Consider the following 13,105-nt stretch of genomic DNA (forward strand, 5'->3'; position numbering starts at 1 on the left):
AGCATATGCATTCTCCTTAAATGTACCTGGGGCCTTTTTCAGGTTAGTTTCAATAGATTTAAAAAGACAGATATGATTCAAATTATATTCTGTCACAGAATGAAATCAACAGTAGAAGTAAAACTTGAAAATTCACACATTTGTAGAAGTTAAATAATGCACTCTTAAACAAAGGATCAAAGACAAAATCATAGGAAATTAAGTCTAACAAAGATAGTATAAGAAGAGAAAACAGACCAATATGTTTTATGAACATAAATAAAAATTCTCAATAAATGCTAACAAATCAAATTCAGTAGCATATCAAAATGATTGTACATGAGGACCAAGTGGGATTTTTTACGGGAATGCAAGGATAGTTCAACATATGAAATGTATACCCAAATAAATGGGTTTTTTAAATTATTTTAAAAATATAGAACAGTACTATTTATGACATACTCAAAGAGAAAATAACCCAAATACTCAACAATATCATGCATAAATAAATTATGTTATTGGGCTTTCCAGGTGATGCTAATGGTAATGAATCTGACTGTAATGCAGGAGATACAAGAGACACGGGTTCAATCCCTGGGTCAGGAAGATCCCCTAGAGGAAGGCATGGCAACCCACTCCAGTATTCTTGCCTGAAGAATCTCATGGACAGAGGAGCCTAGCAGGCTACAGTCCATAGCACAAAAAGAGTCAGACACTACTGAAGCAACTTAGCACATATTTATATACTTAAATAGTATCTGCTGCTTCATGCAACAGTATGGATGGGCCTCACAAAGATAATGTTGATATAAAAATGCCAGACATAAAGAGCATATATTGTTTGTTCCATTTATTTTTTTAAAAGTTGATTCCCTCCATGTTCCACTTCAAAAGCTGAAGATATCTCATATTATGTTTCTTGCAGAAACTGCCACTCATTTACCACTTGTCTTCCACAGAGAATTTCTGTAAGAGTAAGTAGAAGCATGAGAAAAAATGCTTAAAATACCACTTGTTTTAAGAAGCATTAATCATTTTCACAAACTGCCTTCTGATATTTAGCAGAACCTTAACTATGCTTTTATGTGTTCGATTAAATGATATACCAGGTTTATAGCACTGAAAACAGATGTCTGAAATATATAAGGACATGACAGTGTTCTCCTAGCTACACAGGTGTTCATGGTGATCTCAACTTCATAACTTTGGAGCTGTAATAATAGTAATAATTGCTACTATTTTGTGAGTATTTACTGTATGCCAAACACTGTGCTAAGTGTTTTATAACCATTATCTCATTTAATCTTTGCAATAACCCTGGGAGGGAGGTTTTACTATCCCCTGTTACAGATAAGGAAACTACCGTTAGGTAATTTTCCCAGGAGAGTTACCCAGCCATATTAGTATTTGGTTCTCTCTGACAGTCAGGCATGTGATCTTAACTACCTTGCAAAATGGTGTGTTGTGCTGGTGTGTATCAGTGATGTAAAGAAATGCCAATTCAATGGTTTGAAACTGTAAATGTAAGATTTGGTATAAATTTAGCTTCAAAATTCCCTGTTTCCCTACCTTTAACCCCCAGTTTATCCTCACTTGACTCTCTTGAATCACTTTACTCTACAGTGGCAATTGAAAAATCTAGATATATCATGAGGAGGAACAGAATTTTAATCATTTTGTTCATCTCACCAAAGGGTTCCTATTCTCAAGTAGGGTACAATTGACTGTTTGGGACTCAGTCTTTGCTTTCTTTTTCTGGAGATAGAGTAAAGAGAGAAGTTGTATCATAGTATTCAGGCATACTATTTTTCCTGGTTCATTAAGTTCAGTCACTTAGTCATGTCCGACTCTTTGCAACCCCATGGACTGCAGCATGCCAGGCCTCCCTGTCCATCACCAACTCCCAGAGTTTACTCAAACTCATGTCCATTGAGTCAGTGATGCCATCCAACCATCTCCAAATGAGTCAGCTCTTTGCATCAGGTGGTCAAAGTGTTGGAGTTTCAGCTTCAACATCAGTCCTTCCAATGAACACCCAGGACTGATCCCCTTTAGGATGGACTGGTTGGATCTCCTTACAGTACAAGGGACTCTCAAGAGTCTTCTCCAACACCACAGTTCAAAAGCATCAATTCTTTGGTGCTCAGTTTTCTTTATAGTCCCACTCTCACATCCATATATGACTACTGGAAAAACCATAGCTTTAACTAGACGGACCTTTGTTGGCAAAATAATGTCTCTGCTTTTTAATAAGCTGTCTAGCTTAATCATAACTTTTCTTCCAAAGAGCAAGCGTCTTTAAATTTCATGGCTGAAGTCACCACCTGCAGTGATTTTGGAGCCCCCCGAAAATAAAGTCTGTCACTGTTACCACTGTTTCCCCATCTATTTGCCATGAAGTGATGGGACTGGATGCCATGAGACCAGATGCCATGATCTTAGTTTTCTGAATGTTGAGTTTTAAGCCAACTTTTTCACTCTCCTCTTTCACTTTCATCAAGAGGCTTTTTAGTTCCTCTTCACTTTCTGCTGTAAGGGTGGTGTCATCTGCATATCTGAGGTTATTGATATTTCTCCTGGGAATCTTGATTCCAGTTTGTGCTTCATCCAGCCCAGAATTTCTCATGATGTACTCTACATATAAGTTAAATAGGCAGGCTGACAATATAGTGCCTTGACATACTCCTTTCCCCATTTGGAACCAGTCTGTTGTTCCATGTCCATTTCTAATTGTTGCTTCCTGACCTGCATGCAGATTTCTCAGGAGGCAGGTCAGGTGGTCTGGTATTCCCATCTTTTGAAGAATTTTCCACAGTTTGTTGTGGTTTACCCAGTCAAAGGCTTTGGCATAGTCAATAAAGCAGAAGTATATTATTTTCTGGAACTCTCTTGCTTTTTCAATGATCCATTGGATGTTGGCAATTTGATCATCTGCCTTTTCTAAATCCAGCTTGAACATCTGGAAGTTCGTGGCACACATGCTGTTGAAGCCTGACTTGGAGAATTTTGAGCTTTACTTTACTAGCGTGTGAGATGAGTGCCTTTGTGCAGTAGTTTGAGCATTCTTTGGCATAGCCTTTCTTTGGGATTGGAATGAAAACTGACCTTTTCCAGTCTTGTGGCCACTGCTGAGTTTTCCAAATTTGCTGGCTTATTGAATGCAGCACTTTCACAGCATCATCTTTTAGGATTTGGAATAGCTCACCAGGAATTCCATCACCTCCACTAGCTTTGTTCATAATGATGCTTCTTTTTTTTTTTTAAATTTTATTTTATTTTTTAAACTTTACATAATTGTATTAGTTTTGCCAAATATCAAAATGAATCCACCACAGGTATACATGTGTTCCCCATCCTGAACCCTCATCCCTCCTCCCTCCCCATTCCATCCCTCTGGGTCGTCCCAGTGCACCAGCCCCAAGCATCCAGTATCGTGCATCGAACCTGGACTGGCAACTCGTTTCATACATGATATTTTACATGTTTCAATGCCATTCTCCCAAATCTTCCCACCCTCTCCCTCTGTCTCAGAGTCCATAAGACTGTTCTATACATCAGTGTCTCTTTTGCTGTCTCATACACAGGGTTATTGTTACCATCTTTCTAAATTCCATATATATGTGTTAGTATACTGTACTGGTGTTTTTCTTTCTGGCTTACTTCACTCTGTATAATAGGCTCCAGTTTCATCCACCTCATTAGAACTGATTCAAATGTATTCTTTTTAATGGCTGAGTAATACTCCATTGTGTATATGTACCACAGCTTTCTTATCCATTCATCTGCCGATGGACATCTAGGTTGCTTCCATGTCCTGGCTATTATAAACAGTGCTGCGATGAACATTGGGGTACACGTGTCTCTTTCCCTTCTGGTTTCCTCAGTGTGTATGCCCAGCAGTGGGATTGCTGGATCAGAAGGCAGTTCTATTTCCAGTTTTTTAAGGAATCTCCACACTGTTCTCCATAGTGGCTGTACTAGTTTGCATTCCCACCAACAGTGTAAGAGGGTTCCCTTTTCTCCACACCCTCTCCAGCATTTATTGCTTGTAGACTTTTGGATCGCAGCCATTCTGACTGGTGTGAAATGGTACCTCATAGTGGTTTTGATTTGCATTTCTCTGATAATGAGTGATGTTGAGCATCTTTTCATGTGTTTGTTAGCCATCTGTATGTCTTCTTTGGAGAAATGTCTATTTAGTTCTTTGGCCCATTTTTTGATTGGGTCATTTATTTTTCTGGAGTTGAGCTGTAGGAGTTGCTTGTATATTCTCGAGATTAGTTGTTTGTCAGTTGCTTCATTTGCTATTATCTTCTCCCATTCTGAAGGTGTCTTTTCATCTTGCTAATAGTTTCCTTTGATGTGCAGAAGCTTTTAAGGTTAATTAGGTCCCATTTGTTTATTTTTGCTTTTATTTCCAATATTCTGGGAGGTGGGTCATAGAGGATCCTGCTGTGATGTATGTCAGAGAGTGTTTTGCCTATGTTCTCCTCTAGGAGTTTTATAGTTTCTGGTCTTATGTTGAGATCTTTAATCCATTTTGAGTTTATTTTTGTGTATGGTGTTAGAAAGTGTTCTAGTTTCATTCTTTTTCAAGTGGTTGACCAGATTTCCCAGCACCACTTGTTAAAGAGATTGTCTTTAATCCATTGTATATTCTTGCCTCCTTTGTCAAAGATAAGGGGTCCATATGTGCGTGGATTAATCTCTGGGCTTTCTATTTTGTTCCATTGATCTATATTTCTGTCTTTGTGCCAGTACCATACTGTCTTGATAACTGTGGCTTTGTAGTAGAGCCTGAAGTCAGGTAGGTTGATTCCTCCAGTTCCATTCTTCTTTCTCAAGATAGCTTTGGCTATTCGAGGTTTTTTGTATTTCCATACAAATTGTGAAATTATTTGTTCTAGCTCTGTGAAGAATACTGTTGGTAGCTTGATAGGGATTGTATTGAATCTATAGATTGCTTTGGGTAGTATACTCATTTGACTTCCCATTCCAGGATGTCTGGCTCTAGGTTGGTGATCATACCATTGTGATTATCTGGGTCATTAAGATCTTTTTTGTATAGTTCTTCTGTATATTCTTGCCACCTCTTCTTAATATCTTCTGCTTCTGTTAGGTCCATACCATTTCTGTCCTTTATTGTGCCCATCTTTGCATGGAAAGTTATCTTGGTATCTCTGATTTTCTTGAAGAGATCTCTAGACTTTCCCATTCTATTGCTTTCCTCTATTTCTTTGTACTGATTGCTGAGGAAGGCTTTCTTTTTTCTCCTTGCTATTCTTTGGAACTTTGCATTCGAATGGATATATCTTTCCTTTCACTTCTCTTCTATTCACAGGTATTTGTAAGTTCTCCCCAGACAACTATTTTGCCTTTTTGCATTTCTTTTCCTTGGGGATGGTCTTGATCCCTGCCTGCTGTACAATGTCATGAACTTCCATATATAGTTCTTCAAGCACTCTATCCAATCTAATCCCTTGAATCTATTTGTCACTTCCACTGTATAATCAATCATAAGGGATTTGATTTAGGTCATACCCCAATGGTCTAGTGGTTTTCCCTACTTTCTTCAATTTAAGTCTGAATTTAGCAATAAGGAGTTCATGGTCTGTGCCACAGTCAGCTCCTGGTCTTGTTTTTGCTGACTGTATAGAGATCCATCTTTGGCTGCAAAGAATATAATCAATCTGATTTTTTGGTAGAAAAATGGAAAAGAAAGGATTATAAAGTGTATGCTTGTATATCCTATAAATCCAAGGATACTTAGATTGTTTTTCTCTGTATTCACACCCATTACCATTTTTGAAAGGTGCCATTTTTTACTTGCAGTGAAAGATGCCTTTGTCATATTGGCATCAGCATGTTCTTCAGCTGCCAGGAGCCAGATTCCTGTTCTTAGACCATTGGGAAGACTTGTTATCATGACTCTGCTCTTGAATTGTGTTGGAGAAATATATTCCTTCTAGAGATAACATCCTCTGTACTCATACAGGTTGAAGAAGTTCAGCTACTGCACCCTGCTGCAGCAAGAAGACTCATAAAAACCTTGAACCCATTACTCACGTAAGAGAACAAAGAGAGCTTTATTGAACTTCAAATGAAAAGTATAAATAGTTTGTCAGACAGCACATGAAGTGAAGAGTCCAACATTCTTTTTTTGCTTATGTTGCTTTTAATGGCATTTGAGATTAAAGGTCAAATATAATTCAACACAGTAATCCTTGTGAGGCTTAATTTTCTATATTGGAAGGTTCGAAGTATTCATCTCTTCGCCCAGAGCTTTCCTTCTCAACAGGATGTCTGTCTTCATTGCACTTTTCATGTCTGTTTACCTCAGATCCTAACCAGCAAAATGTGTACTTTTAAAATGATTCCCCAGGCCTTTCTTCACTAGATACTCATTCATTCACTGATTCACTCACTTAACACATGCAAAGAATATAATCAATCTGATTTCTTGGTAGAAAAATGGAAAAGAAAGGATTATAAAATGTATGCTTATATATCCTATAAATCAAAGGATACTTAGATTATTTTTTCTCTATATTCACACCCATTACCACTTTTGAAAGGTGCCATTTTTGAAAGCTGAGCCCACTGTACTCAGCTTCCTAGGATTAGGATCCTTTTGATAAGTGTTCTGAACACTGCACTGAAGATTTTTAAAAAACAAAACAAACAAGCAAACAAACAGAAAACTCAGGTCTTTACACAATATACTCGCTATCTAAAAGGGAAGGTAAACATGTTTAGAAAATGATTTGTGTAGTAGAGTTGATGATTGAACACTTTATTTTTCAAATTAAAAAAAAGTAATTTCTTTAATTTCTAAAATGGATCTATTCCGCTAGTCCTTCATCCAGGAGGGCCAAAATAAACTTAAATTCATTAAGTAATGGTATCACAGACTCTTGGGGATTGAATAGTTTCTCAGAGATAATTCCTTATCCTTGAGGATTCTAATGCTCACTCTTTCAGCTTGCTTTCCATACCCCTGGCTTTCCCTTAGGATAGCATCTGAGAATGTTAGGGAGGGGTTTCAAGTCTCACAAAGGCTGGAGAGAGAGAATCTAAGATCCACAAATAAGATCCAGGGCCCATGAATAAATCCTGCATTGATTTCTAGGTCCTCTATGACAAAGCTGGTTGGGACTTATTGCCCCTCTGTCTCACAGGTTTTACTGTGCTTTTGTTTCTCTTAGCTGGTTAGGCCCCAGTGCTCCACCCTGGCTCACTAAGCTCTAATGTGGCTCTTGTCTAGCATTGCATAACCCTCTCAGTTTCAGCCCACTGTACTCAGCTTCCTAAGATTAGGATCCTTTTGATAAGAGCTCTGAACACTGTTGCAGCAATCCCATACAAGTCTAATGGCTTGATTGCTTTCCTTATGGCTCCTCCTCTTGCATACAAATTTCTGAATCTTTTTCATACACTAAATGAGATGATGGAGCATTTGCAGGGCTAGCTCAAGTCTTATAAACAAGCCAAACTTTTCCATTGTTTTCTGGTTTTATGTAGTTTGCTCTTTATTTTTGTTTTGATACAAGATAGTACCCTATGAGATCATCTCTTTCAAGAGTTGCAAATAAGAAGTAGGAGGAAAATCCCCTGGAGTTGGTGGGAAAATGGAGGAGGTGGGGCTTTGTGGGGAGAATGCCTAAGGAACTGAACTTCCTCCATGTCTCTTTAAATTTTTCTTCCCACAGTCTTTTATGCTGAAAGAAGTAAAATTTGTTCACTTTCCTATATGGAAAGGATGTATGTCTTCTGATTCTCTGTACCCATGGGAACTTGATGTTCAGGTCAGCCTGTCCTGCTTCTTGATATTTCAGAAGAGTAGAAAAAAAATTAGAGATTTATTTTCTCTTTCCACAGTGCTTAGCTTCTAAGAATCTTGTCATAAAAAATGACTCAAAAATGCCATTTTGGTAGTCAGTAGTTGAATATCAACTACTCTTTTTTTCCATTTCTATTTGCCATTTCCAGCAGATGGATATTTCCTAATAAACAGAAAGTTACATGGAAATAGAAAAGAAAGGTTTATATTTTAATGTTTATTACATATTATGTATATTTATCTGATGACATTTAAAATAAATTATATATTTGTAGTTTTATAACATGCAAGTACACCGTGTTTTAAAATACATTATCCCTTTTTAGACGCATAAGCTACAGTGGAAACACCAAGAAGGAACACATAACTTTATAGATATTAGGGTCAAAGAACAAGATAATTAAATTGCTATAATTGGCTTTCTTTTGGAAAACTTAAGCAAGAGATACAATCAAATTTCTCATTATTATTATTTCTTAGGATTTTCACTGATAAATCATAAATTTTCCAAGGACAATGTCTAAAATGTAGAGTCTATTCCAATAAGCCACCCAGACTGAAGGAAAATCAGGTGGGGAGCTATCATACAGTTTATTAATTAAAAAAGAGACTTCAGAGGCTGTAGGATAATGTTGCTTTATCATCTTTAAAATCAATACAAATCAAATGGCTTCCCTTGTGGCTCAGCTGGTACAGAATCTGCCCACAATGCAGGAGACCTTGGTTCAATTCTTGGGTTGGGAAGATCCCCTGGAGAAGGGAAAGACTACCCACTCCAGTATTCTGGCCTGGAGCATTCCATGGGCTGTATAGTCCACGGGGTCACAAAGAGTTGGACACAATTCAGCAACTTTCACAAAAGGTATTACTAACATTGAATAATTTAGAATATATTTGGAAGTGTACAATACATGCACAGGCCTAAGGAAGGATATTTCTGGTGGGACTTGGTGATCCATTAAGTCACTGATACCCTGTGCATCTCACCCTATGACCAGCTGACCCTATTCCCCCTTTCCCCATGTGAGCAGAAGCTCAGCTATACCATGCTGAAAGACGTTTGATTAATAAAGTTTAATGGTAGAACATCATTGTGTGAATACAGTCATGTTACAATTCTCAATTCTCTTTGATGCTGGGATAAAGCTAGCTAGTTTGAGTACCCAAAAGACACCTGCTGAAATTTATAGACACTTTGAAGGCAAACACAATGTTACCTGATATTATACCTTTTGAATTTAATTGCTTTTGTATCTCAGGCAGCAGTGAACTAACTTCTTAATGAGCATATAAGATTCTGTTAACAGAAGTCAGATATAAATCTTAGATCATCAAAGACTGGCTTCTGTGACTGATTAAACAAATAAGAGTTGAACTGATTGTGGTTATTACAATCAAGAGCCATTTATTACTACAGTTTATGACATAAAGAATATCACAGAAAGGAGAAATAAAATAGGTCCTTTCTGACCATAAGATAATAAAGCTCAAAATTTCCTTTTGAAAAGTATGAAAATAAATTACAATTAACAGAAAATTAAAATTTTAAATTTGTAAAAATATATCACCCTAGGCATAACTAAAACTATAACTCTGAAATATTTAGAAAGTTATGTAGACCTCTGGTAAACATGGCATGTTAAGTAGGCAAACTCAAAACCAAGGAAAAAGAATCGTTAGTGTCACAAAGGAGGCCCTAAAGAAGTCCCATGAAAAATAACATCCACTGAGTTTTCCTCTCATTTTTTGATCTTCCCTTTGCCCTAAATTTTCTGAATCACACAGCTTTTTGAGTAAATGTGGGCTTGTTTTATACACCTACAATTTTCCTTCCTTAACATCACTTGATCATTCCTTTCTCCATTGACTGGACCTCTGCATCAGTTTCCTAACTGGTTACTTTGTGGCTAATACCTCTCTACCCTGCCAAGAAAGAATGCAAATATGATCATATTTGTCTCTTTCAACATTACCCTGTGGTTCTGTATTGCCTACAAGACTGAGATTAAATACCTTAGTAAAGTGATGGCATGCACTTCGTTCCTTTACCTAATAAATTAACCTTACCTCCCACCCTTCTCTCCACATGTCAGAATCTATGCCATTTACTTACTTACAATGGTCATCACATTTACTTTGCTTAAGATTAGTTTTTGTTCATTCTTTAGGTGTCACTTTAAAAGTCACCTCTTACAAGAGCACTTCCTAGACTTTAAAGAATATTTCTGTTCCTCCTTGTGTTCCTTTCTCTGTATCTACCTTAGCTCTCACTTTTTTCCTTTATGAACACTTAAAATTTGTAATTTTATATTTACTTACACAGTGATTTGTTTTGGGGGGGCCATGCCTTATACCCCTTCATTTTTATATTTTATTTTTTAAATTAGAGGATAAATACTTTACAATATTGTGATGGTTTTTGCCATACATCAACCTGAATCCACACTAGGTATACATATGTCCCCTCCTTCTTGAACCCCCTTCCCATCTCCCTCCCCTTCCCATTCCTCTAGGTTGTCACAGAGCACTGGCTTTGGATTCCCTGCATCATACATCAAACTCCCACTGGCTATCTATTTTACTTTAAAAATCTGCCTCCATCACTATAAAGTAGGTTTCATGCATGCATAGACTGAACACATCTTGTTCACTGTTCTCAGAAATTTGTTTAATAAATGAGTATATGAATGAACCCTTATTCTAAATGGAGTGAGCTTCAGCAGTCTGAATGTATCAAGCTATTTTAACTTCTGCCTTCATATTTCAGTGTCCTCTGTCTGGAGCATTTGTTGTTCTCTGAAATGACAAATGGGGATTTGGGGAGTATGTGATCATATTTCATGACTCAGCTCAAACATTATAGAAAGCCTGGTAGAGTTATCTTTGGGCCCTTTTAAATCATAGTTCACCTTCTTATCACAAAATTGATCATATTCTATTACTTTTATTAGTTCACGTGTCTAGTTCCCCCTACTGGAATGTAAGCTCCCACTGGCCAGGAACTGTTCCTTATTTGTCCTCTATTCTACCAGAGTTTAGAAGCATACTTCCTTTCATTAACTGGAGTAACTTTACCTCCAAGCCCCCTTCATATATCAGAACCTATGCCATTTGCTTATCTATAATGGTCATCACACCTACCTTGCTTCAGATTAGCTTTACTCATCCTTCAGGTGTCAGTTTCAAGGTCACCTCAGCAATCAATCAAAGCTGGTTGGATGAATGAATGGATGAGTTTTTCTGAAATGTTTCATAGCACTTGTGATTGATATCTTCATATTTTGCCAAATGATTCTTATTAAAAATCACTGCCAGATTATTTATAGTAGAAGAAAAAGCAAGGGCTTTCCAAAGGAAACTTTGAAGGCTATTCTGTCTCTCTGTAATCAATGGCATTAAAAAAAATAATAATAACATCTTTGGCCAATACCACCGATAGCTACAACAGGAAATAACAGTCAAAAACAAGTGTTAAATTTATTAACATCACCAACCCCAGCCAACCACCTTATTGTATTGCAACTGCATGACCCTTTGAAAATGTTTAAATTGAACATGATCTGGAATTCACAAATCTTTGGTGTATGAAATGTAAAAAATAAAATATATATTTTTAAAAAACTGCACTGATTTAATCTCTCGTCACTACCTCTCAATTGGAGTCACACTTGGCTTTGGCACCCTTGGCTTAATGGGACCAAGCTTGAGAAACTGCTTTCATCTCAATAGCACTGGTCACTTACCTTTTTTTGTTTGGGATCCTTATACAGCTCTCTACCTCCAGACCCACAGTAGTGATGTTACTTCCTCCACTTTACACTTATATGGTTATGCACAGACAGCCTCTGGTGCACAAATGAGCATAAAGCAGCCATCACAGCAGGTGCAGAGTCCCTTCTTTAGTGAATTACTGCCTCCTTACTGGAGCCAGGAGAGACCTGCTGTGTTTGTCTCTTTTTAGTTATTAGGCAACGTCTGCAGGCACTCAAGATTTCTATTCCATATTTATCCTCTTCTGGAGCAGAAAGCAAGTGCTATAACAGCTGTGTGTGTATTTGTTTTCTTTGGGGCAGATAGAAGCCAAAGAAACCACAAAACAGTCTAAATTTCAGCTCTTCCTTCACTTATGTAAGAATTACAGAAGCAGGTGCAAAGTGTTTGTTTCTTCTGGGTATATAAGGCTTCTGAGCTTTCATATTAATAATTTATAAGCAGCCTATTCTTGCTATATGTCAGTTTGAGTGCTGTCTGGGCTACACTATAGAGCTACTTTATAAGACACACCTGATGGGTTTCTTGACTCTCTGACCCATTTCATAACAGTATCAGAAAGTAGTCTTACTCTTATATCTGAGGATCCACAAAGTGAAGAGTCACACCTACATGGCATGGGCAAGATATATGTTGAACTGAAACTCTTAGTCTAAATGCCCCAGATTCCAAGGATCCAAAATCCAAAAAGATCAAATAGAAAATAGTTTATTTTTTAGAGAATATTTCTTACTCTACTCCACTCTTGATTGTTCATTAAGGTGAAAGACTAAGACTGGCCTATTTTTTTTGATCTTCAAACACTCCAAGCTTGTATCCACCTTAAGGGGAATGTGGAATTATTGGGCATAGATTAACATTACATTTCTAATTTTCACAGATATTGACAAATTATGAAACACTGAATTTCAGAAGTTTCTCACACATGATTCCATGTAGGATTATGGGTGATACAGTAAACAATACCTTTAACAATATTGACTAGTAAATGCAATGGTGAATTACATGTTTTGAAAGAGATTAATAATTATTACTCATACAGAGGCATAAAACAAAAATGCTCTTGAAGCCCAAAGTGTGGCTATCCAGTTTACTTCTCCTGATAGAGAGCATAAGGAATACTGTTTTGCTGCTGTGTTTTGTGGGATGGGATATCCTGTATTTGGTTTCTGTGCCTGGAGCTGAGCAACAGTGATCAGAGCTGCATCCCAAGGTGTAGACCCCTGGAGAAGGGATAGGCTACCCACTCAGTATTCTTCGGCTTCCCCGGTGGCTCAGTCGGTAAAGAATCCACCTGCAGTGCGAGAGACCTGGGTTTGATCCCTGGGTAGGGAAGATCCCCTGGAGGAGGGCATGGCAACCCACTCCAGTATTCTTGCCTGGAGAATCCCATGGACAGAGGAGCCTGGCATGCTGTACCGTTCACAAAAAGCTGGACACAACTGAGCGACTAAGCACACACACAAGGTGCTATCAGATAAGGATCAGTGTATCAGTTTGTTGGGCTGCCATAAT

At 37.6% G+C, this 13,105-nt stretch overlaps 1 long non-coding RNA gene across 3 annotated transcripts; it reads right to left on the reverse strand.

Annotated features, from left to right (window-relative positions):
- Positions 1-6,046: 6,046 nt before the first annotated feature.
- On the reverse strand, positions 6,047-11,827 carry LOC123333702. 3 transcript variants are annotated; one of them, XR_006551169.2, is made up of 3 exons: positions 11,563-11,827; positions 10,961-11,199; positions 6,047-7,982 (listed from the first exon to the last, which is right to left on the reverse strand). It is a non-coding gene; the product is annotated as an uncharacterized LOC123333702 (long non-coding RNA). The 3 variants fall into 3 exon arrangements; XR_006551170.2 differs by having other exon boundaries at positions 10,961-11,029; positions 11,563-11,826; XR_006551168.2 differs by lacking the exon at positions 6,047-7,982 and adding an exon at positions 10,325-10,615 and having other exon boundaries at positions 10,961-11,029; positions 11,563-11,826.
- Between the last annotated feature and the right edge of the window lie 1,278 nt (positions 11,828-13,105).

Source organism: Bubalus bubalis, chromosome 5, assembly GCF_019923935.1.
Source record: "Bubalus bubalis isolate 160015118507 breed Murrah chromosome 5, NDDB_SH_1, whole genome shotgun sequence".
Lineage (NCBI taxonomy): Eukaryota > Metazoa > Chordata > Mammalia > Artiodactyla > Bovidae > Bubalus > Bubalus bubalis.